This window comes from Sus scrofa, chromosome 3 (genome assembly GCF_000003025.6).
Source record: "Sus scrofa isolate TJ Tabasco breed Duroc chromosome 3, Sscrofa11.1, whole genome shotgun sequence".
Classification (NCBI taxonomy): Eukaryota; Metazoa; Chordata; class Mammalia; order Artiodactyla; family Suidae; genus Sus; species Sus scrofa.
In genome coordinates this window covers 82,062,076-82,085,098 of record NC_010445.4, presented here as the reverse complement: position 1 = coordinate 82,085,098, position 23,023 = coordinate 82,062,076, and the positions used below count along the sequence as shown (strand labels likewise).

The window sequence follows — 23,023 nt, the reverse complement described above, 5'->3', positions numbered from 1 at the left end:
GAGGAGCTTGAGCTTAGGACTATTCATTGATATGTTTGGAATAAAATCTTTCTTGAATGGAATTGAGACCTCTTCAGTCTTTTTCCATCTCTGTATTAGTGCATTATACCTCATACCATAATGAAGTAAAACACTGAAGGAAAAATAAAGCATATTTGGATCCAAACGCAACTTCACCCCCAAGGAACCATATTTATTATTCAAACATAGGTGCACAACAATAAAAAAGTACCCTCTTCAACTTTATATGCCATATCATTTATTGAACATTATTATAGGTTGCTTCTGTCTTCATTTTTATTACCACTTGTCAAGCAGAAGTGATTCAACTTGCCTTTCTGACCTACCTACAACTTCCAACCCAATTAAGTAATTAACTGTATCTATAGTCATACATATAAAAGATTAAGGGGTTTGTATTTTAAATACTAGAGAACTCCTTTGCATAGAGCAGAATATCCATCTATAATACAGAGCCAATCTGCACTTTTTTTTGCTTTTGATATTTCCATTTTTCATAAAATAATGGTCCATAAGGCACACTTAAATTCAAAATAACTCGTGATTTCATTTTCAGTCCACAAAATATGGATCAATGAACAACTTGCATTGTTTTTAGGTTACACCCAAGGTTTTCCACAGACCAGTCTGGAGCATCCAGCTGATCTCACTTGAACAGAGCTGTGATCTGACCATACTCACCATTCCACAAGTTCCAGGGCTTATATTGTGTCCAGTTAGATTGAGTACCGGGTGTCCATTTAGGGCCCAGTACTCATTCCACTTCCCCTTTACCAAGCACTTTGTGCATTTCTCCTTTGAAGGAGAATGTATTTGGTGCCCTTATTTGAACCTTTGTCAGTCTAATAGTCTTATTTCTTTTCCCTACTCTCCAGAAGAGAAATTCTTGGTTCCTGATCCGACTGCTCCAGCTATATTATTCTTTTAACAATTACCGTCCCTGTTCCTCCTTGCCATCTTACCCAGATAGTTTTAGGTATCTTTAAGCTATGCAGAAACAGAGGTCTAGTGGAAAGAGCACTAACTTTTTCTCTCATATCAATTATACCACTAAATAGCTGTGTACCATCAGATCAATCTTAGAACCACAGCCATAGTGTATTCAGTAGGAACCTTAAAGACCATGGCTCAGTCTTGTGCCTCTAGCAAAGTTACTAAGAACACAGAATGAAAAAGTGCCTTTCTCAGAATCTCAAAACCAGAAAGTAATATAGTCAGAACCAGAATTGGAGTTTCCTTATTCCCATTCTGCCACGTTTGCATGTATATAGTTCTGTCTAGGCTAAATTAATCTTCCCTGGTTTATTAGGTAGATAATATCTCCTGGGGAAGAACTTGTTCTACTTTGAAAGCTCAAATAAAGTGACATAGAGGGTTGTGTGTGTGCGTGCACATGCGCGTGTTAGGGAATGTATGTGCATGACTTGAAAATATTCAAATATTCAGTATTGTTTAAAAACTAAAAATATATATCAACTGAATATTTGAAATATAACTAATATTGTTGCTTTCATCTCTGCTTATTTTGTCCCCAAATGTATTTTTTAAAGGTTGCTCAATAAGGCCTTTATTATTCAGTGGCTTAGAATTTGGAATCCAGTCTTTATTCTTTTAGGGAAATTCTATGTAGCTCATACTGTTGAAGTTTCTGAATCCTACAGTAATGTACCTGTTTTATTATATTATCAGATAGTATCACATAGTTTTTAATGAGACAATGTGTTAAGGGTTAGAACTTATTTTGGCACACAGGTCTCCTTCTTATCTGGAAAAATATTCATCAGAAGGATTTGATATTCCCCTCTACCCACCATCCTACCTGTTGGGCAGTGGAGGCTCCAAGCCATTGGTCAGTTTCTTGGCCTGAGTATATCTAGGATCTGGATGAATGAGGAGCTTTGAACTAGACTTTCATATAGACCAAAGAGAATGTTTCTTAGTCAAGATCAGTCTTGTGCTAACCATTGTTAATCTAAAAGCAAGAATTCTGCACTGAAGAATACTTGTATATTTGGAATTCAGAAAAGTAGAGTCAAGGGCGAGGAGAGATTTCCTTTGTTCATTTCTTACACTTGCTGAATTTTCATTGTGAGGCAAAGTGAGAAGCAAGGACCCAGGTATGCATTTTAGGGGTGGACACTGCAGATTCTCTGCGGAAGGGAAAGATGATGGGGACTCCAGCATGGCAGGAGCATGACAAACTCCTGTATCCTATCCCCAATTCCTAATAGGTTTTCACTGGTTGGTGGTAGGAGTTTTGTATATAAGGTCCAACTGGAAGTTGCTAAGTCCTTCCATATCAGAGCTAAAGAGATGTCCAAGGCTTGCTTGACAATTCACCTATGCATTGAATTGTCTGTCAATGGACTGTGTCCAAAGTGGCTGGGGTGGAAGCCAGTCATTCTAACAAATTTCTGTGGCTTTTAAACAAAATGATCTTGAGAGGTAAACTTAAATTGCATACTTATGATACTTTCATTAAAGTATAAATTGCACTTGTGTTCTGGGAGCATGCATGCCACATGCCTAAAACCTAGGTTTGCTGAGCAGATATGATATCCTACTGCTGGCCCTTCCCTTTATCTTGTCTAACTATTCCTTGCTATTCCTCTATGTATGCACTTGGCTCCTCTAGCTACCATCTTTAGAAAAATGAATGCAGTCCTCAGATCATTTTTATATGTGAAAGTTAAACAAGTACTTGGGATACAAAATAAAGGAAGGGCTTGAAAGAGTTAAGCAAATTAAAAGGTACTCCTCTCTGTACTCAGATATGACTTCCCAACTGTGAATATTATAAGGGGTATCCTTATGAAAATATAACTCCCACAGGGAACTTAAAGGCAATTAAAACAACATTAGTGTTTTTCATAACTTTACAATGTCTTTATGCATGTGATAAAACCTTACTAATTATTGAAAAGTTATTTGTATTAAGATTTCAGAGCAGAGAGATAATCTGTGCAATTTAGAATCCTGAGCCATCGTCGGGGAGCTGGCTAACAGAACTAGAATTCCCTTGCCAGCATCTCCAGTTGCATCAGTGAACCTCAAACAGGATCCTTTGCTGGCAAATATTAGCTTATTATAGTTTAAAAATAAATAAATACCTTGAGCAAATGTGCAGTGACACCAAAAATTAGTTTCCACAAACTGACTAAATATAGTATCTGTTGGGAAAAGGCAAATGAGTTCAAGTGGAAAAAAAAAAAAAAAGTTCTAGAATGGAAAGCATACATTTCTTTAAATGGATGAAAAATTTTACTGTGATCTGAATGTAATCAACATTCAAGGCTGACTATATGGAGAGAAGAAAGACAAAGGCTTACTGGGCAACTTCCCTGCTTCAGCTCGGTATCAATTTGGCAGGGAGAGTGCAGAACACCCCACATTGCTCTTTGCACATGCTAGGCATCCAGACCATACAACCAATTCCTCAACCCCTCTCATGAGCTATTATGTAATATGCTAACCAGGCAGAGTTGTAAAGGCATGTTAAAGAAAATGTGGAAAGGAAGGTTTCTGAGCTTTCCAGAGTGTGATCATGAAAGTTTCAGAAGGGAAAGCTCCTTAGAAATACAACTCTGTCACTGGAAGGATGAAGAAATCGGGATCCAGAAAGATCAAGCGATTTGCTCAAAGCCATCATCAGTGAATGTAGGAACCCAGGATGAAAAGCAGTCTTAGCTTTTGGGGAAATATTCTCCCTAATATAGGTGATGCATGGCAGAGACATAAAGGCAAGTATATCAGCAAGGAAACAAGCCTTCTATTATTACTTTGAAACAATGAGTATTATGGGAGTGGTGATCTGCAGACAAGGTCAGATTACTTTAGGACATTCGAATTCTTGAGTAGTCCTTCAATACCAGGGGCCAAGAACAGATGATGCCAATCTGAGAACAGATATTCACTTCAAGGATAAGATCACATGAGTAATCCCTACTTAGATAACTAATAAGAAGTTGTTTGGATTTGTAATCACCAGGGGCCCATGATGAATTGGACTCCACCTAAAAGCTAATGGCAGAAAGAATTAGATTCCCTATAGGAATGCCCACTGCCTGAATAAAGTGTAAAATTACCATAGCAGACCATCCAGGATCATTTTCTATGCTGGTACACCCATGGCAACTCAGTAGCATTAGTGCTCACTTAGCAACAAAAGAAAGCAGTGAGCAAGTAAGTCAATTTAATAATAAAGTTTGCCAAAGGTCTATTTAAATCCATTAAGTGCAATAAACCAGCCCAGCTGAGATCTACAAGCAGAACTAGAATATTATTTCTTCATTGCTATACTTGGAGGGAGTAAACAGTCCAAAAGATAGTGAGGACAGTTATGATAGAGTCCAATCACAGGTGTTCATCAGAGAAAGAGCTCAATGATGTCTACCCATCTTTTGTTGGCTTCTGAGGAGGACTTCAACATACAGATGCTGCCCATGGGGGAGGAAAGGAGAAGTTTGCCAGCATGGAGTTCCCTGTTGGAGTTCCCAGTTATGACCTACTTATGAAAAACAGGCATTTATTAAGCTGAAACCAATGCATTTAGAATCAAAATATGTTTCTATTCATTATATCTTTATTTTGCAAATTGCAACAAAGGCATCATCATATTTTATAATATATATTCCCCTCCTGTATCTCTCTCTCTCTCTCTCTCTCACACACACACACACACACACACACACACACACACACACTACCACCACCACCACCACAAACAACCACTACTAAGAAAATGGGTAAGAATAAAGGAAGACATAAGACTCATTATGTGGTAATGTTAGAAAAATGCTCAGGCCAAAGAAGGATACAAGAGCAAATAGCCAGAGAAATAACTTTTGGATAAGTTCAAAGGGAGTCAGGCACCTCCTTGACTCATTGTCTTCTCTTTTACGCATGTTATGCCCTGTCATGAAAAAGGAAGAATGAATTGAGAACTATAAATCAGCTGTGTGCTTATGATTAAGTTGCTGTTTATATGGCTGATATTTAGACTGACCTTTGAAGGATTGTGGAGTTTGTCTGTCTGGAGATCCTCAAATCTCAAACCAGAAAACATGCTGCTAAGAACCAAATGACCAGGAGGGAGATGAAATATTACCTTCCCCACTGTATACAATTTTACTTAGTAAGCCTCCAGGCAGGTAGAAGTCATGGATAGGAGGATCCCATGAGGAGCTAAAGAAGTTATATGTTTGTTTACCACTTCGCAGGCTTTTCCTAGGGGTACCTCCACTCTCCTATCTCTTTTATGGAGAAGGCAGACAAATAAGGTGGTTAAGAACATAGCCTCTAGAGCCCAACTCATTTTTGTGCATCATTTTCTTATCTATAAAAATGAATATAATAATAGGACAATCTTTTCATTTTCTTGTGAAGATTAAATAAATTTGTGCATAAGCAAGTTACTTATCAAAGGCTAAGTTATGGCTTGACTCCTACTTAATGTCAATGCATTGATGTCTTCTTTCATAGCTTTCCATCTGTCAAATACAATTAAATATATTCTGGCATAGGTTATAGAATGGCAAGACTTTAGTCCCCTAAAGAGAAGTAGTTCAAAGTGATTAAGAGCACAGATGTTGAGGTAAAATAGACTAAGACTAGAATACTGGCTTTGCTACTAATTAACTCCATGATTTTAGTTAACCATTTCTAAGTCTCAGTTTTGTTTTTTTTTTGTTTTTTTTTTTTTTTTGTGAATTAAAGATAATACTGGAGTTCCCCTTATGACTCAGCAGGTTAGGGACATTGTCTCTGTGAGGATGCAGGTTCGATCCCTGGCCTTGCTCTGTGGGTTAAGGATATAGCATTGCCATAAATTGTGGCATAGATCACAGAGCTCAGAGCCGGTGTTGTTGTGGCTGTGGTGTAGACTGGAGCTGCACCTCTAAATCGACTGCTGGCCTGGGAACTTACATATGCTGCAGGTGTGGCTATAAAAGTTAAAAAAAAAATGGTAAAAAGTTCTCATCATGGTAACCTAATAGAGGGATCACTCAGCATAAGGAACTATGAAAATATTATTATATCTCAGAATTTTAAAAGTAGAAGCAAATCTAGATATCTAGTTGAAGCAATACATTTTATGAGATATCTATCTATCTATCTTTCCATCTGCCCATCCATCCCTGTAACTTCCCCTACTTTCTCCATTATTCAAGTGGTAGCTAGACCATTCTATGCTTCTGCCTTAGGAAGGAGACATGGAAGTAGGAGAGAAAGATAGGAGGTATTTTTCTGGATTTGAGTTTCAAAATCCAAGACTCTCAAGGCAACAGAAATGATGCAATATTGACTATCAATTTGGGAATAAAGATAATGATAAATTAATAAAACTTCTCATACCCTAAGGCAGTATACCTCCTTTAAATTGGGCTCAAGACAAGATATACACACAGAAGTTGGTAAATCCCAAAGAAGGTGATGCCCCATGTTCCACTCCTTGAGTCAAGCCACAGACTATTAGTAAAACCCTCTGATTTGCAGCAGCTGAAACCATTAGTGACTTATTTCCCATTATGCAGAGTGGGCTAAAGGAATACAAAATCGCCAAAATAAAATGTATACATGCTGTATATAAAATAGCAAAACCTAGGTCACCCCTCTTCAAGAGTTTACCACATCCAGTGTGCATTACAACATGAAAGTAGCAGCTTAAGCCACTGGAGCAGAAGACACCTGCAGAAAGAAGCAAGCAGCCACCTGTGTAGAGTGACCACAGATGATCACATGGGAAAAAGGATATCTGAGTGTCTGCCATCATGAATACATATCAGCAGTTAGATACTCCCTAATTCTCTCCTCCTCACAATGAGGCCATAACACTAAATAAGTCTCCTAGAACTTAGACACAGTCATGGAAAAGAAGGACATCTCAAAACAAATGACATTACATATCAACCATCTTGACAAAATAAATTTGTATTATAGAAGACTACACAAACATATTTCTTGCACAGGCAACTTTATGCAAGGACTAGAATTTCTATTTGCTACAGGTAGGTAAACTGAAACTTGGAGAAATTAAAATCAATTGCCTCATGTTACAAAGTCCAACAGAGCAATCTCAGTTATCTTCCTAACAAAGTAATTAGAAGTAATGATCTCTCTTTTACATTTAAAGAAATGCTCCTAATCTTGATATAAGATAAATGATTTCCAAATTATTTTAAGCAGAGGATTTTTTCAAACAAAATCTAATCAAGAATCCCAAAATTGACTAAGTTCCCACTGTGGCTCAATAGTATCAAGCCTGACTAGTATCCATGAGGATGTGGATTTGATGCATGGCCTCTCTCAATGGGTTAAGGATCCAGCATTGTTGTGAGCTGTGGTGTAGATCGCAGATGTGACCTGGATCCCGTGTTGCTGTGGCTGTGGTGTAGGCTGGCAGCTGCTGCTCTGATTCCACCCCTAGCCCGGGAACTTCCACATGCTAAGGGTGCAGACCTATAGAGAAAAAAAGAAAAAAAGAATCCCCAAATCGAGAAAGGGTAAACATTGAGCTTCCTTTGATTGAAGTGGAGTGGACATGGCATGACTCCCTTTAGATATTTCTATAGATCGGTGGAGCTCTGAAGAACAAGGTCAAGCTGGTTTAGCGGAAAGGCGCTCTAATAGTCTGCTCAGACTACCATAACAGAATTCCGCAAGCTAGGTGGCTTAAAAACAAAAATGTTTTTTCTCATGGTTCTGAGGCTGGAATTCTAAGACCGACATGCCATGAGGGTTGGTATTTGGTAAGACCTCACTTCCTGACTTGCAGGTGGGCTGCTTCTCTCTGTGCCCTCACATGGCCTTTTCTCTGCATGTGCCTACAGAGAGAGAGGGCTCTGGTCTCTCTCCATCTCCTTATAAGAACATGAGTCCTATCAGATTATATGACCTCATTTAAGCTTAAAAACCTCTTTAAAGCTCCAATTGAAGTCATTTCCTTTAGTTAGGGCTTCAACACATGATCTTTGTGAGAACAACTTATGGAAAGTTGGGAAACCCAGGAGGTACTTTCAACTCTTATTCTCATCAGCTACTCCTAGATTAGGATACCAAGCTTTTCTGGAATGTAGTTTCCTCCTTTTACTAATGAATAAAGTTGACTAAATAAATTTTTTTGTTTTTGCTTTTTTTTTTTTTTATGACCGCAAGTATAGCATACTAAAGATTCCAGGCTAGGGGTCAAATCAGAGCCTCAGCTGCCAGCCTTCACCACAGCCACAGCAATGCCAGATCCAAGCTGTGTCTGCAGTGTATACCACAGCTAACAGCAACACCAGATCCTTACCCACTGAGCGAGGCCAGAGATTGAACCCACAACTTCATGAATACTAGTCAGGCTTGATACCACTGAGCCGCAACATGAACTTCCAATAATTTCTTGTTCAAGTTTTTAAAATTAATTTAATACATACAAAAATTTCAGGTCACAGAAATTCTATCTACACAAGCTATCCATTATCATCTCTGTTAGGCAAACTTTGCATATTGGCATTCATTCCTCTTCATTGTCCCTTCAATTACAAAGTATGCCCAGTTTCCATAACCATCTTCTCCTGGAAGAGAATTTGAATATGCTAATTCTAGTAATCATCTGGATATGAAGAGTGTATCATATCAAATCAGCCCTTCTGTAAAGAACTACAGAAATAGACAAGTATAAAATATAGTTATTTGAAGGCAGTGGAGAGCAATGAAGGCATCTAGGACTTGAGGGACCAGAATTTTTGGAGAAAAGATGGATATTCAAGTGAGCTTCCTTCTACTTTCTCCTTGACGCATCTTATCATAACTAAGTGGCCCAAAGTCAAGAAAAGCCAAGAAGAAGATGTAGCTCAAAGATTTTAGTAGTAACATTAGTCCAGGTGTTGAAATTTGGATGTTAGTGCTACCAAGGCAACATGATGAATCTATTAAAAAGATAAAATGGAAGTTATAGATTTAAAAATGCAATAAGTAAATGAAGAACTCAGTAAACAGATTTATCACACATTAGACATGGCATCAGAAAGGAAAATATCAGATTAAAAGGCAAGTTAGTAAAAAAAATATAAAGGACATCATGTAAAGTTACAAAGGGTACATAATCAAAATGTTAAGGAAAAATAGCAAAAAAAAAAAAAGTCCAAAATTAGGGAAAGATATCAAACCAAAGAAATAAATAACAGTATGAGCCACATTAAGGATAAATTCAAAGAAATATATACCTAGTCACAATGTGGAAAAAACTGCTTATAACTGAGGACAAAGGTAAAATATTAAAAAGACAGAAATAGACATTATGGTTTACAGATAATTATCTTCCAAAGAGAAATATCAAAATATACAGCTGACTTCTCAAGAGAAACAATGAAGCCTGGACACAATAGAATGCAATCTGATAAATTACTCTCAAATTACAGTTCTAAATTGGCAAATATTTATTTCAAAATAAATAAAAAGGATATTTTCAGACAAAAAGAAATTGAAAGAAATAATTGTCAGTATACCTGTAACAAAAGAATTATCAAAAGATATTCTGCAAATTGAAGGGAAATAATCCCAGAGAGAAGCCTGAAATACACAATGGTAAACATGTGGGTAAGCCTACATGAATACTGAATGAATAAAACATTAAACATGAGTAAATATGAGTTGTATCTGGTTTAGAACATACAGAAAATTAAAGGCAACAGTAGTACATATTTGGAAGGGGAGTAAATGGGTTAAATTATCATTTGTATGGACAGAAAAGTAGGAAAGATACTAACTTGCAATAAATTGTAGCAAGTCAATGATGCATATTGTAATATGTAAGGTCAACTAAAAGAATAACAAATGAATATATAATTGAAATAGAAAGAATAATATATTAAAATAATTGCCTGATTAACAAAAAGAAAGGCAACAAATTGACAAAAAAATAGAACATGTGATGCAAATAGATAACTCATGGTGAAATAGCAGATTTAAGCCCTCAAAGTATTTTCATTAAATGTAAATGGATCCAATACTCCAAAAAAGAAATAAAAATTATCTTGCTGGATAAAAGAATAAAATCCAACATCATTTTGGTTTAAATATCAAGACATGAAAAGATTGATAGTGAAAGTATAGACTATAGGAAATAACCAAAAGAAAGTCTATTTAGCTACTCTAATATCAGATTAAATAGGCCTGAGTTAAGAAGCACTGTTGAAGATAACAAGAAGTGCTTCATAATGACAAAAAGGTGAAATGACTAGGATATAAGAATTTAAATTTGTTTGTAAGTAATAACATAATCTTAAATATGTTAGACAAAACCTGGTAAAAGTAGAGTCATACAATATATGCTATTGGACTTTTAAAAGCACTTCAGAAACTGATTGTATAAGGTGACAAAAAAATCAGTCGAGGTATATAGATTTAATCCCATAAATGATCAACTTAACCTAACTGACTTATATAAGACGTGAGACTATGAAAATATATATTAAAATTTTTCTTTAAAAACAAATGCAATATTTAAAATATAGTTTCACAAACTTTAAATACTTAAATTATATTGTTTGTTCCCTGAAAATTATGATAGGTATTAGAAATCTATGAGAAATAACTAGAAAATGCCCGAATCGTCTAAGCCAAAGAGTTCACTTCTATTTAACACAATCCTTTCTAAATTCATATAATTAATATCATACCAGTCAAAATACTAGCAGATTTAGTGTTTATATATGTATGTGTATAGAGAAAGTGATAAGTTAACTCTAAAATACATATGGAGGGAGTTCCTATTGTGGTTCAGCGGTAACGAACCCAACTAGTATCCATGAGGATGCAGATTCGATCCCTGGCCTCTCTCAGTGTGTTAACGATCCAGCGTTGCAGTGAGCTGTGGTGTAGGGTGGCAGCTATAGCTCTGATTTGACCCCTAGCTTGGGAACTCCCATATGCCACGGATGCAGCCCTAAAAAAGCCAAAAAATTAAAAAATAAAAAAATAAAATTCATTTGGAAATTTAACCAAGAATATCAAGACAATCTTGGAGAAGAACAAAGTTTATACAACCATTTTTCAATTATTACCATAAAGAATACCATATAATATTGCCGAATCATGACAGACTTCTCAGTGGGACAGAATAGAGAGTCTACGAAGGAACTCACACATGTATGACTGCTTTAATGTAAAGGTTGATGTGTGGGCCAACTGAACAGTCATATAAAGAATAAATCTCAATTCCCTCACATATATAGAAAAATCAATTTCAGTTGGACTCTAGAACAAAATGTAAAAGTAGAACAATAAAACTTCTAGAAGACAACAAAGGACAATTTCTTCATGATCTTGGTAAGGCAGAATTTCTTTGGTAGAACATAAAAAGTACTAAGCATATAGAAAAATACCAGTAAATTGATTATCATTAAAATTATGAAAATTTTTTCATCAAAAGACACTATTACAAAGTTTAATTAAAAGGCAAGCCATATAGTGGGGGAATATATTTGCAATACATTGATCTTAAAAATGCCTTGTGTCCAGACTATATGATGAAAAGACAAATAATTCAGTAAGAAAATGAGCAAAAGACTTGAAAAAGTCGCTATTCAAAAGAGGATGTCGGAAAAGTCAATATATATATATATATGAAAATATGCTTGAAACCATTAGTATTAAGGAAATGGAAATTAAAGCCACAAATTAACTGTGTTTCTTTCCCCCTGAGAAGCTAAAGTTAAAAAAAAAAAAAAAAAAAGACAAGGAAGAGAAAAGAAAGAAAATACTGTAAAATCAAGTATTGAGAGGATTTGGAACAAGAATATTATTTGATAATACCTACTAAAGTGGATATAGGAGTTCCCATCGTGGCGCAGAGGAAATGAATCCACTAGGAACCATGAGGTTGCAGGTTCGATCCCTGGCCTTGCTCAGTGGGTTAAGGATCCAGCACTGCTGGGAGCTGTGGTGTAGGCTGCAGACGCAGCTCAGATCTGGCGTTGCTGTGGCTGTGGCGTAGGCCAGAGGCTACAGTTCTGATTAGATCCCTAGCCTGGGAACCTCCATATGCTGCAGGTAAGGCCCTAAAAGGACAAAAGACAAAAAAAAATAAACCAAAAAAACAAAAAAACAAAAAAAAATAAAGCGGATATATACATTACTTATGACCCAACAATTTCATTCCTAAGAAAACTGTATACACATGTGAAAATAGAAACAACAGCATGATTCCTAATAACAAACAATTATATTAAAAAAAAATGGAAACAACTCAAGTGTTTGTCAGTAGAAGACTGATAAAAAAATAGTAGTATATTCATGCAATGAAATTTTATATAGCATTGAAAAGGAACAAACTACAGCTACACTCAACCACTTGGAGGAATTTCAGAAATGTAACACTGTTGGAAAAATATCTAGCTCAGGACACTTGGAAAAGGGGTGAATGCGACAGGGCATTAGAGAATTTTCTGGTGCATTGATATTGTGCTTTTCTTTCATCTAGGTGGTTGCATGGATGTGTCACTTTGTAAAAATGTCTTATAATGTATACTTAAAATTTGTGCATTTTCTTAGTTATGTTAAAATGTAACAATTAAAAATAAAAAACAGAGAGTAATGTAAATGTAGGAACACTTTTGCTGTGATGGATAAAGTCATGTGGGTGAGAACACCAGCACTGATACTGCATGTTGAAGAGCAAAAAGAAAATTGATGGAAGCTCAGGAAAACAGCTGGTCAACTTTTAAAAGGCACCAGCATACATTTCCATGCTAAACTTAAGTATCCCAGAAGTGAGTAACACACTGTAGTGGATAAAAAATGTCTTGTAACCTGAATAGTATTTTTACAAATCTAGTTAAGAACCAAGGAATACAAACCCCAAGTAAAGAATAATGTTAGTAGTTTTGCTTCAGGATAAAATTATATAGAAGAGATTGTAATACACAAATATAATGAAAATAGAGTAATCAATACTGGAGGAATAAGAACAGAATTCACAGGGCATCGAGTGGGGCAAAATATCAAAGGGCTACAATTTTTAGTTTGACCAGTGGTATTTCTATCTGGTCACAGAGATCCCTTAGAGAATATTAGTTTTTCTGATTGTCTATAATAGGGAAGTTCCATTCTATATTGCTTTTTGTGTTTATATATTTCATGTAAATACATGAATATAAATATATATTTATAAAACATATGAAGGAGATAAACTGAGCCACTCTTTTGAAAAAATAAGATTCACAATTTACTTCTCTTGAACTTGGTAGAGAAGGATTTGGGGTGAGTGGGATAAATGATGGCTGAAAAAAAAAATGTACCCTGCCATCCTGGTCACTCTGTAACATCACCCTGTCTTCTCTGTGTTCCACAGAATGGCACTGCAAGTTCATTCAAGGAAGGAAAGACCAGAAAGTCAGACTTAAAAAGGTCCTCTCATGGCAGATTTTAACACCAGGGGTTGTCTTTATTTATTTATTTTCAAACTGCTTTGGCTAAAAGAGTTAATTTCCCCTGAACCTTTAAGCATCAGATGGGCCTGCACCTTCCAAGGACTCTTTTCTTCTTTAAAAGCACAATTGTTGTTCAGTTTCTCTCAGGTACAGATTCATTAGCTCTTGACTGGCTCTCCTTGTTTGCTGACTACTTGTGGAAAAAGCCATTTACCCTGGTGAATGTCAAGGTTAGTGCAAACCGTCCTTGTCATCAGTCTCTCTGGCAGAAGGTCAGGGATAAGCTTTCCTCAAATGGGCAGCGTCAAACAAAGCAGAGACGGACTTAACTCACCAAGAGGAAGAAAGAAGGCCTGCTCCAGAGTTGATAAACATTCCTGTGGACTTTTGAGGACAGAAGATTTAACTCCTCCCTTGCCACGTCAAGAAGTGTTCACTGGAAGAGTCCTTATAATATCTGGATATTTTAGAACATATGAGATATATTTATAAAGTAATAAATAACTATAAGGATATTATCCATCTGTCTATGATCTTATTTATTTAAACAAGTGTTTTAATTTTCAGTGTCCAATTTGGAAGTACTTCCCATTTTCTAGCTTTGCTCTGGTTGATTTTTTTTTTTTTTGTAATTTCTCCCTTCAGTTTACTTTTATAGACAAGCTGTAAACCACGTATGCAGAACTGCCACAATCTGAAATAGTCAGATCTTGCTTAATTTATTTTCATAGAATATTAAAATTTTAAAGTTGGAAGGAACCTTAAGACTAACCTAATCCAACCTTCCATCCAACAAGTAAATCCTCTGTAGCATTTTAGGCAGTTGTCACCCAATCTCAACTTTGTCACTCTTAGTAACAAGACATCCCTGCCTCACAGGAAGGCTGTTCTGAGGTGGGGAAGGTTTTATTATTACAAAGAAAGCTTTGCTTTATATTTACTTCTTGCAATTTTAACCTGTTGGTTCAAGTTTTTTCTTCTAGTTTGATAGAAAGGGACAATCCTTCCTCAATGAAAGCTCTCTCCAAATATGTGGAAAATTATTTGGAATATATGGAAGAGAAACCATGCAACATGGGGTTATTTCTTCTCTTGGCTTTCAGTCTACTTCTTCCATGAAGTAACTGTCAGACAAGGCATTTTTCCATTTGCCTTTCTCTAAATGAAGTCTTTGCAGTGTGTCTTTACAATGCAGGATTCAGATTTCAGATGCTGGACCATGAACTTCATATATACTTACGTATAATATATAACATATTTTTATATATTATGTACATTTAAAATTCTTTAAATGCATCTATTCTCATTTTGATTCACAGAGGAATCAATTAATAGCAAAAAGACCTTTCACACTGGGAACTTCTGCTTGCCACACCATGCAGCCAAAAAAAAAGACATTTTACATAAGTGATAATCAAAAAGATTTGCTCTTGTGTTGCTGTATTATAATCACAAGTCACATGCCAGGTATATATATTTGGTCATTGTACCAAATTTTTAATTTGTTTGCTATTCACACTTGGTCACCTATTATATTAACATATGAAAGGCCATGTTATTCTTACAGAAAAACACTGGGCACCCTGTATACTACTCTTTGGGGCACATCATTTGCCTTACTTGGCCTTAGTGTTTTTCCTTTAGAGTTCTGCCAGGCAATTGTTCCTCTGTTTCAAAGTTGTCTCTAGAGCTCTTAGTCACATCATTACAATATCATCCCTTGTATAATTTTAATGACATGAACACTTTTCTAGCAAAACAAGTCCTGCTCTGTTGTATGATCCAGAGTTTGCTTCCTTGTGACTATTTCAAGTATTTTTCTTGGGCTTTTTTCATCCTGCACATTTTATTTCATCCTCTCTAGAATTTCTCCACAGCATATAATTATCTGAAGCATTAAAACATATTCTTTCTTTACCTCTTCCACATTTACCTTCTCTGGCAAAAAAACAACTAATCTTTATGCAATAAAATGTATCACTACCACTACCTGCAATAATTGAATACAAGAAGGAGGAAAATTAACCTAGAGTACCACAGAGCTTTAGGATGACAACTCCCGTAATGTTCAAACTTTGTGGATGTCCAGATGAACTACGTTTTCTGTATGACTTTTCCTAGAAACTGTCTCATAAATTTTCATGGCACATTGTCTGCTGGTCTTGTGTATTCACTCTAGGAAGACTTGATTTTTATATAAACCATTCTGGTGATCCTACCATCCAACCACACTCTATCTCCAACTCCAGTTGTCTTAGTAACTGACGCTAACTTATACTGCTAGATGTCAGTCTCACCCTTTTTTTAAAAACAAATATCTAAAAATACCTAGAACTTTGGAAGGCTTTTCTCTTGAGTTTTCATCTGTAATAGAAAGACTCCTGTTTTTCCACCTGCATTTACCCCTGTCCCCTCCTCCCAGAGCCACCATACACTCATTCACACATTTAACAACTTAGATCTAGGCACTTGCAATAACTAGTTACCAGTTTCTAGACTCAAAACCCTAAATTTATCCTATATACAAGCACAAAAATGTACTTTTGTATTTATTTTCCAACTCAAAATTTCTGAGTTTTTCTGATGTGTATCAAAGTCTCAACTTTGTAGTTAGATTTCCATAGTTGCCCAGCAGTGGTAAGCACAATAAGACATATTTGAAAAAATTAGGTCTATTATAATAAATTAAGCCACACTGAGATCCTTTATAATTATTCTTCTTCTTGAAATGCGTCTTCCCGTTATTCAAGTTTAACAAGAATGATCATTTAGGACTATACAGACCAATATAAGACCAGTCTGTCTGTCCATGTAGATAATCTCAGAAAATGCATATAAACACTACATATGACCAAGATATGTGAAGAAGGAAACAGTTCTAAATTAAGTTTATTATTACCTTTTTTCTAGTGCACCCTCACTGCTGTAAGCCTTCATGGGGCCCCTTGGTGCTGTGTGCTGAGCACTCCAAACTTTCCTCCTCATCCCCTCTCCTGCTATTGATGGCATAATCTGTACGGGTCATGAGGGAAGAGGCTCACTTGGAGACGGCACCTGCTAAAGGGAGGAAAATCAATTTTCATCATCCAAAAATACAGAACAGCTGGCACACAAACTAGTTGCTCAAGGTCCCTAGGGTCCAGAAGGGGCGTCCCACTAAGAAAGACACATGCTTGGAACAGAAGTCAATACTCTCTCCATTTAACCAGAATAATAAGGGAAGTGGGGAGTAAGGAAGTGGAGGATGGAATGCCCCATTCAAGTCCCCAATTCTGCAATAAATATCAGGTGGAATATAGAGTCATTTTTACATCAAAAAATTAGGTAGAGATCTTTCTGAAAGTAGTCTATAAAAAAATCTTGATATTCTATAGGTTCTCAGGTACTAATTGCAGCTGAAATGTATAACCTATTGCAACTCATTTTTCATATGTTACTACAACTCTTTACTACTTTTTCTATTACTTTTTTCTATTAGACCATTTTCTTATAGTTAATATTTCATGTTGTAATTTCATCATTTGATACCAGAGAGGCTTTGCTGGGAAACAGAAAAGTAGATATTTGAATTCTTGAAAAATAAATCTCACTGAGGGACTGATAAAACCACAAAGCCATATACCTTGACGTGAGTATTACAGTATATCTGTAATTCATATTTTAATCACACAAAAAATGCACAAATACAAATTTGTTTTATAAATGGAAACAATATGTAGCTAGAAAAAAGTAAGAAATCTTACTTCTTTACACAGAACTAATCACAGTAACTTATCACTTAAATGTATCTTCCTGACTTTTTACTATTCATTTACATAAATACAGTCACATTTGTGTGTTTAATATATAAATGGTTTACTTCTACATAAATAGGATAGTATTCAATACTGTTTTATAAGTTAAGTTTTCCACTTAATTTTTCTTTTAAAGATCTTTCTATTTCAGTATTTGTAAATCTAACTTATTTTAGATTGTTACTATTGGGATTTCTGAATAGTTTTCCATAACATGGAAAAACATAATTCATATAAATATTTGATTGTTGAAAGTTATTTAGGATCTTTTACCCCAAGTTTTTCTCAATTACCGTTTTTTTTTTTTTTTTTTTTTTTTTTTGCCACAAGTATCCTTTTACCTGCTTCTTTGTAGGTTTTCATTACTCATTCAGAGTAAATACTAAAAACCCTATGGGAATTTTGATGGAAAATGACAAATTGCTCCTCTAAAAAGACTACAAATTTTTATTTTTTTCTATTATAGTTGGTTTACAGTGTTTGGTCAATTTTCTGCTGTACAGCAAGGTGACCCAGTCACATATACACATATACATTCCTTTTCTCACATTGTCATGCTCCATCATAAGTGACTAGATATAGTTCCCAGTGCTATACAGCAGGATCTCATTGCCTATCCATTCCAAAGGTAATAGTCTGCATCTATTAACCCCAGATTCCCAGTCCATCCCACTTCCTCCCTCTCTCCCTTGGCAGCCACAAGTCTGTTCTCCATGTCCATGATTTTCTTTTCTGTGGAAAGGTTCATTTGTGCCATATATTAGATTCCAGATATAAGTGATATTATATGGTATTTGTCTTTCTCTTTCTGACTTGCTTCACTCAGCATGAGAGTCGCTAGTTCCATCCATGTTGCTGCAAATGGCATTATTTTGTTCTTTTTATGGCTGAGTCGTATTCCATTGTATATACATACCACATCTTCTTAATCCATTCCTCTGTTGATGGACATTTAGGTTGTTTCCATGTGTTGGCTATTGTGAATAGTGCTGCAATGAACATGCAGGTGCATGTGTCTTTTTCAAAGAAGTTTTGTCCAGATATATGCCCAAGAATGGGAAGACTATACAAATTTATATTACCACCAATGGTGTATGATTGTCTGCATTTCTCTACACAAGCTCAAATACTATGTTTGTTTGTCTTCATCCTTTAAAGTGTCTTTTTTTTCCCATTTGAATGTTCCTGATTTTTTTTAAGGTATAGTATCCATTTTAATTTGCCATTTTTTAAATTCTTATATTGGACTATTCATTTTTTTTGGACAATGTACTGAGATACATGCTTTCCTTGCTGAGTCTCTCATTCTTCCTCTTCACCCACCATAATAGGAAGGAAGAAAGGAGGGGGAAGGAAAGAAGGAAAAAAGTTAACTTACAGAAGTGTGTTCAAATATATTGTAGATTTATAAGGATTTGAGGTAATAGCTTATCAGTTACTTTTGTTTTATATATTTGAATTTATTTGGGCATAAATGTACAAGTTTAGGATTATTATTCCTTTGTAATGAAATAAAACTATTGCCTTTGTGAAGCATCCTTAATGTCAATTAATGATTTTTGCTTAAAATCTTTGCCTTAGAATAATATAGTTATACAACCTGCCTTTTGCTTAAAGTTTATTTGGTATGCATTTTCTATCTTTTAATTTTCACTCTTCTGTGTCCTTAACATCTCTTTTAATTTGCATGTAGGTGGTTTCTATTTTTTACTTGAGCTGACAATTTTGTCTTTTTTAGAGCATTTACTCTATTTACATTTAAAGTAATAGCTAATATAAATTATTTCCAAGTATAAGATTTTACTATTTGCTATAGGTATATCCCACTAAAATTTTTGTCCTTTTTGCCTGATTTTAGTTTAAGGGTTTTATTTTTTAATTATTTTAAACCTTTCCTCTATTACTTTAACATTATTTATTTATTTATTTATTTATTTTTTGCTATGCACATGGCATATGGAAGCTCCTGAGCCAGGGAGTGAACCAAGCCACCATCATGACAATGCTGGATCTTTAATCCACTATTCCACAAGGGAATTTCAACATTTACTGTTAATATTTAATTTTAACAGTAACTCTAGATATTAGAGCATAAATTCTTGACATATAAAAAGTTGATAAAAAAAATGAGACTCCTCTTTTCCCAGGCATTTCAAGGATCTCAAAACACCTTAACTCCACTTCCCAATTTTATAGCTTATAAACTTCTGTTGTATATTTTGGTTGTGTGTATGTATGTAAAAGCCTAAAATATATAATTCATTTTATTTGTACAGTCAGTATTCACTTAGATGTACCCAAATGTCTAACATTTTGTAGCTTTTCTTCATAGTGCTGCAATGAACATGCGGGTACATGTGTCTTTTTCAAAGAAGTTTTATTTCATTTCCTTAAATCATTTCATTTCCTTCTAAAAAATACCATTTCACATTTATTTTCAATTTAGTGTTATTGATGAATTTTTTTTTTACTATTTTTCTTAAACAATCTTTACTGCAGAAGGATAATTTCACTTTTTATAAAATTCTAGGTTAAACATTTTGTTTCTCAGCATAATAATGATTTTTAATAATGATTTTTAATAATGATTTTTATTTTAATAAAATAAATAATGATTTTTTAATAATGATTTTTATTTTAATAAAATAAATAATGATTTTTTAATAATGATTTTTATTTTTTCCGTTGTAAGTGATTTACAGTGTTCTGTCAATTTTCTACTGTACAGCAAAGATTTCAATGTTTTTTGGCTTCCATCATTTCTCTGGTTAGGTCTGCTGTTAGTCAAGTTGTGGCTCCTTTAAAAGTAATTTGTTCTTGCGCAACTGCTTTCAAGACCTTATTCTTCTCTTTGGTTTTCAGTAGATTTACCATGATAGGTGTGATTTTCTCTTAATTTCTTTTACTTGAGACTCATGGAGATTAATGTGTAATCTGCATTTATATTTCAACTATTACCTCTTCAAATATTACTCTCTCTAAACTTTCTCTACTTTGCTTCTGGACATTTCTTAGCAGGTTTGTGAAATTCTTCCTTTTTACATCTCTTTTTTTTTTTTTTTGTATTTTCCTTCAGTTTGTTTCTCTGTGCTTCATTCATGACTTTTTCCATCTTACCTATGTACTAGTTTTCTATTTCTATTTTCAACTGTACTTAATAGTTGAAATCTGTGCATTGAGTTCTCAATTGTAGTAATTATATAGTTTAATTCTGACATTGCATAAAATAGTTTAAAAATAGTTATTTTTAGTTTCCAGTTACTTGACATTCTTTGTTATCTTTGCAGCTCACTGAATCAGGTATCAGTGAATGCACTGATATAAAAGGGGCTGTAAGTGCTGGGCTCACCTCTCTGTATTTCTTGTTTTTCTTATGCTTTGTTCTGATAAGTTCTCAGTGTCTTACTAGTTCTCCAGTGCCTTCAGATACATACACACACATATACAAAAAACACGTATATACACAAAATATTTAATGTATGTTTTTCATGGCTTTTTTTCAGCAAGATATGTGATTATACTATTCATTCATTACCAGAATTGGAAATCCAGAGTTGACTGACTTTCAATGTCCACCTATTATTTTTAGTTTAGTCAAGATTTCCACTTTTTCTTTCAAAAATTAATGATTTTTGTTTTGGCAGTTTCCATTGTGACTCAGCAGTAATGAACCCAACTAATATCCATAAGGATGTGGTTCGATCCCTGGCCTTGCTCAGTGGGTTATGGATCTGGTGCTGCTGTGAGCTGTGGTGTAAGTCACAGATGTAGCTCAGATCTTGTGTTGCTGTGGCTATGGTGTAGGCCAGCAGCTGCAGCTCCAATTTGAGCCCTAGCTTGGGAACTTATGTATGCTTCAGGTGCGGCCCTGAAAAGAGAATAATAATAATTTTTGGAGTTCCCATCGTGGTGCAGTGGTTAACGAATCTGACTAGGAACCATGAGGTTGCGGGTTCTATCCCTAGCCTTGCTCAGTGGGTTAAGGATCTGGCATTGCTGGGAGCTGTGGTATAGGTCACAGATGCGGCTTGGATCCCATGTTCCTGTGGCTGTGGCATAGGCCAGCAGTAATAGCTCAGATTAGACCCCTAGCCTGGGAACCTCCATATGCCACAGGTGCAGCCCTAGAGAAAAAAAATAAATAAATAAAATAATTTTTGCTTTAAATATGCTTAGAGTATGCTCTCGCTATTATTTAAATAGTCCTCATATTTGTAATTACATCCCACTTCACAAATCAGTGTTTATGTGATATTACTCTTTTCTTAATCAGACTTGCCAAATCATGATACATATGTATTGTTAAAAAAAAATAGTTATTAATGTCATTGATAAATTCTGCTGTTAAATTTTCTCTGCTCTATCCTCTATACTCTACTTGGTATCAGGCTAAGACTAGATTCATAAAATGAGTTGAGAAATGTTTTCTCTTCTTCTGAGAAGATACTATGTATAACTTTTTCTGTTTCTTCCTTAAAGTTCAGTAGACTTCTTCAGTGAAACTGTCTGGGCCTGGAAAATTTCAGAGGATTTTAACTTACATATTCAATTTCCTCAGCAGTTACAAGAATATTTAAATTATATATCACATGTTGAATGAGTTATAGTAGTTTATACTTTTTGAGAAATTGATCATCTATGTTCCCCAAAGTTGTCAAATTTATGTGTACAATTGTTCATATTATTCTCATTATCCTTTCCAGCTCTTCAGAGTCTGTTATGATATATCCTGTTTCATTCTTGATATTGGTAAATTGTGTCATTATTTTTTGTCAGAATTGTTAAAGGATTGTCAGTTTTGTTGATTTTTTTCAAGAACCTGGATCTTTGTTTTATTGATTTCACCCATTGTTTTAGTATTTTAAATTTATCTGACCTCTGATCTTTATTATTTCCTTACTTCTTTTTCTTCAGTTTATTTTGCTCTTTTATACTTTCTTCAGGTGAAAGCTTAGATTATTGACGTGAAACTTTTCCATTTTTCTAAAGTAATAATTTATTGTTATAAATTTCCCTCTCTGCACTATTTCATCAGTGTATCACAAATTTTGATATATTGTGTTTTCATTTTCATTTAATTCAATATAATTTTTAATATCCCCTGGGACTTCCTCTTTGACCCTTGAGTAATTTAGCAGTGTATTGTTTAGCTTCCAAGTCGTTTGGTGACTTGCCCATTTTCATTATGCTATTGATTATTCATTTAATTGTACTGTGGTCAGAGAACCCAACTGGGATGATTTCATTTTTTTAAAATGTGTTAAGGCTTGTTTTTTGGCATAGGATATGTTCCATAAGCCCTTGAAAAGAAAGTGTGTTCTTTATTTTGGTTGAAATTTTCTATAAATGTCAAACAGATCTTGTGAGATGATCCATAATCATACTGATTTTTTGTCTACATTATGAATGGTTGAGAGAAAAATATTTAAATTTTCAACTATAATTGTGGGTTTGTCTACTTTCTTTTTTGGTTGTATCAGTTTTGCTTCACATATTTTCAGTCCTTTTGTCTAATGCATACATAGCTAGAACTGATATTCTTGGGTTACTGAACAATTAATTAGTATATAATGTCCCTGGCAATTGTATTTGTTCTGAACTCTATATAATTAATATAGCCATCTGTGCTTTATTTTTATTAATATATATCAATAATATATCTTTTTTTGTCCTTTTACTTCCAATATACCTATATCATTGTATTTGAAGTTTTATATAGAAAATAATAACTAGGTTATTTTTAATCAACCTACTAATCATGGTGTTTTAATTGGTGTATTTAAACCTTTTACA

The 23,023-nt window shown here is 34.6% G+C and overlaps 2 long non-coding RNA genes across 2 annotated transcripts in view; one reads left to right on the top strand and one right to left on the bottom strand.

Annotated features, from left to right (window-relative positions):
• LOC110260010 overlaps positions 1 to 13,439 on the top strand; it is a 62,669-nt gene extending 49,230 nt beyond the window's left edge. Inside the window, exon 3 of the long non-coding RNA XR_002342710.1 lies at positions 13,358 to 13,439. This is a non-coding gene — a long non-coding RNA (uncharacterized LOC110260010). The remainder of the gene's footprint in view (positions 1 to 13,357) is intronic.
• LOC110260009 overlaps positions 13,436 to 23,023 on the bottom strand; it is a 35,454-nt gene continuing 25,866 nt past the window's right edge. Inside the window, exons 2-3 of the long non-coding RNA XR_002342709.1 lie at positions 16,336 to 16,493; positions 13,436 to 13,893 (exon numbers count right to left, since the gene is read on the bottom strand). This is a non-coding gene — a long non-coding RNA (uncharacterized LOC110260009). The remainder of the gene's footprint in view (positions 13,894 to 16,335; positions 16,494 to 23,023) is intronic.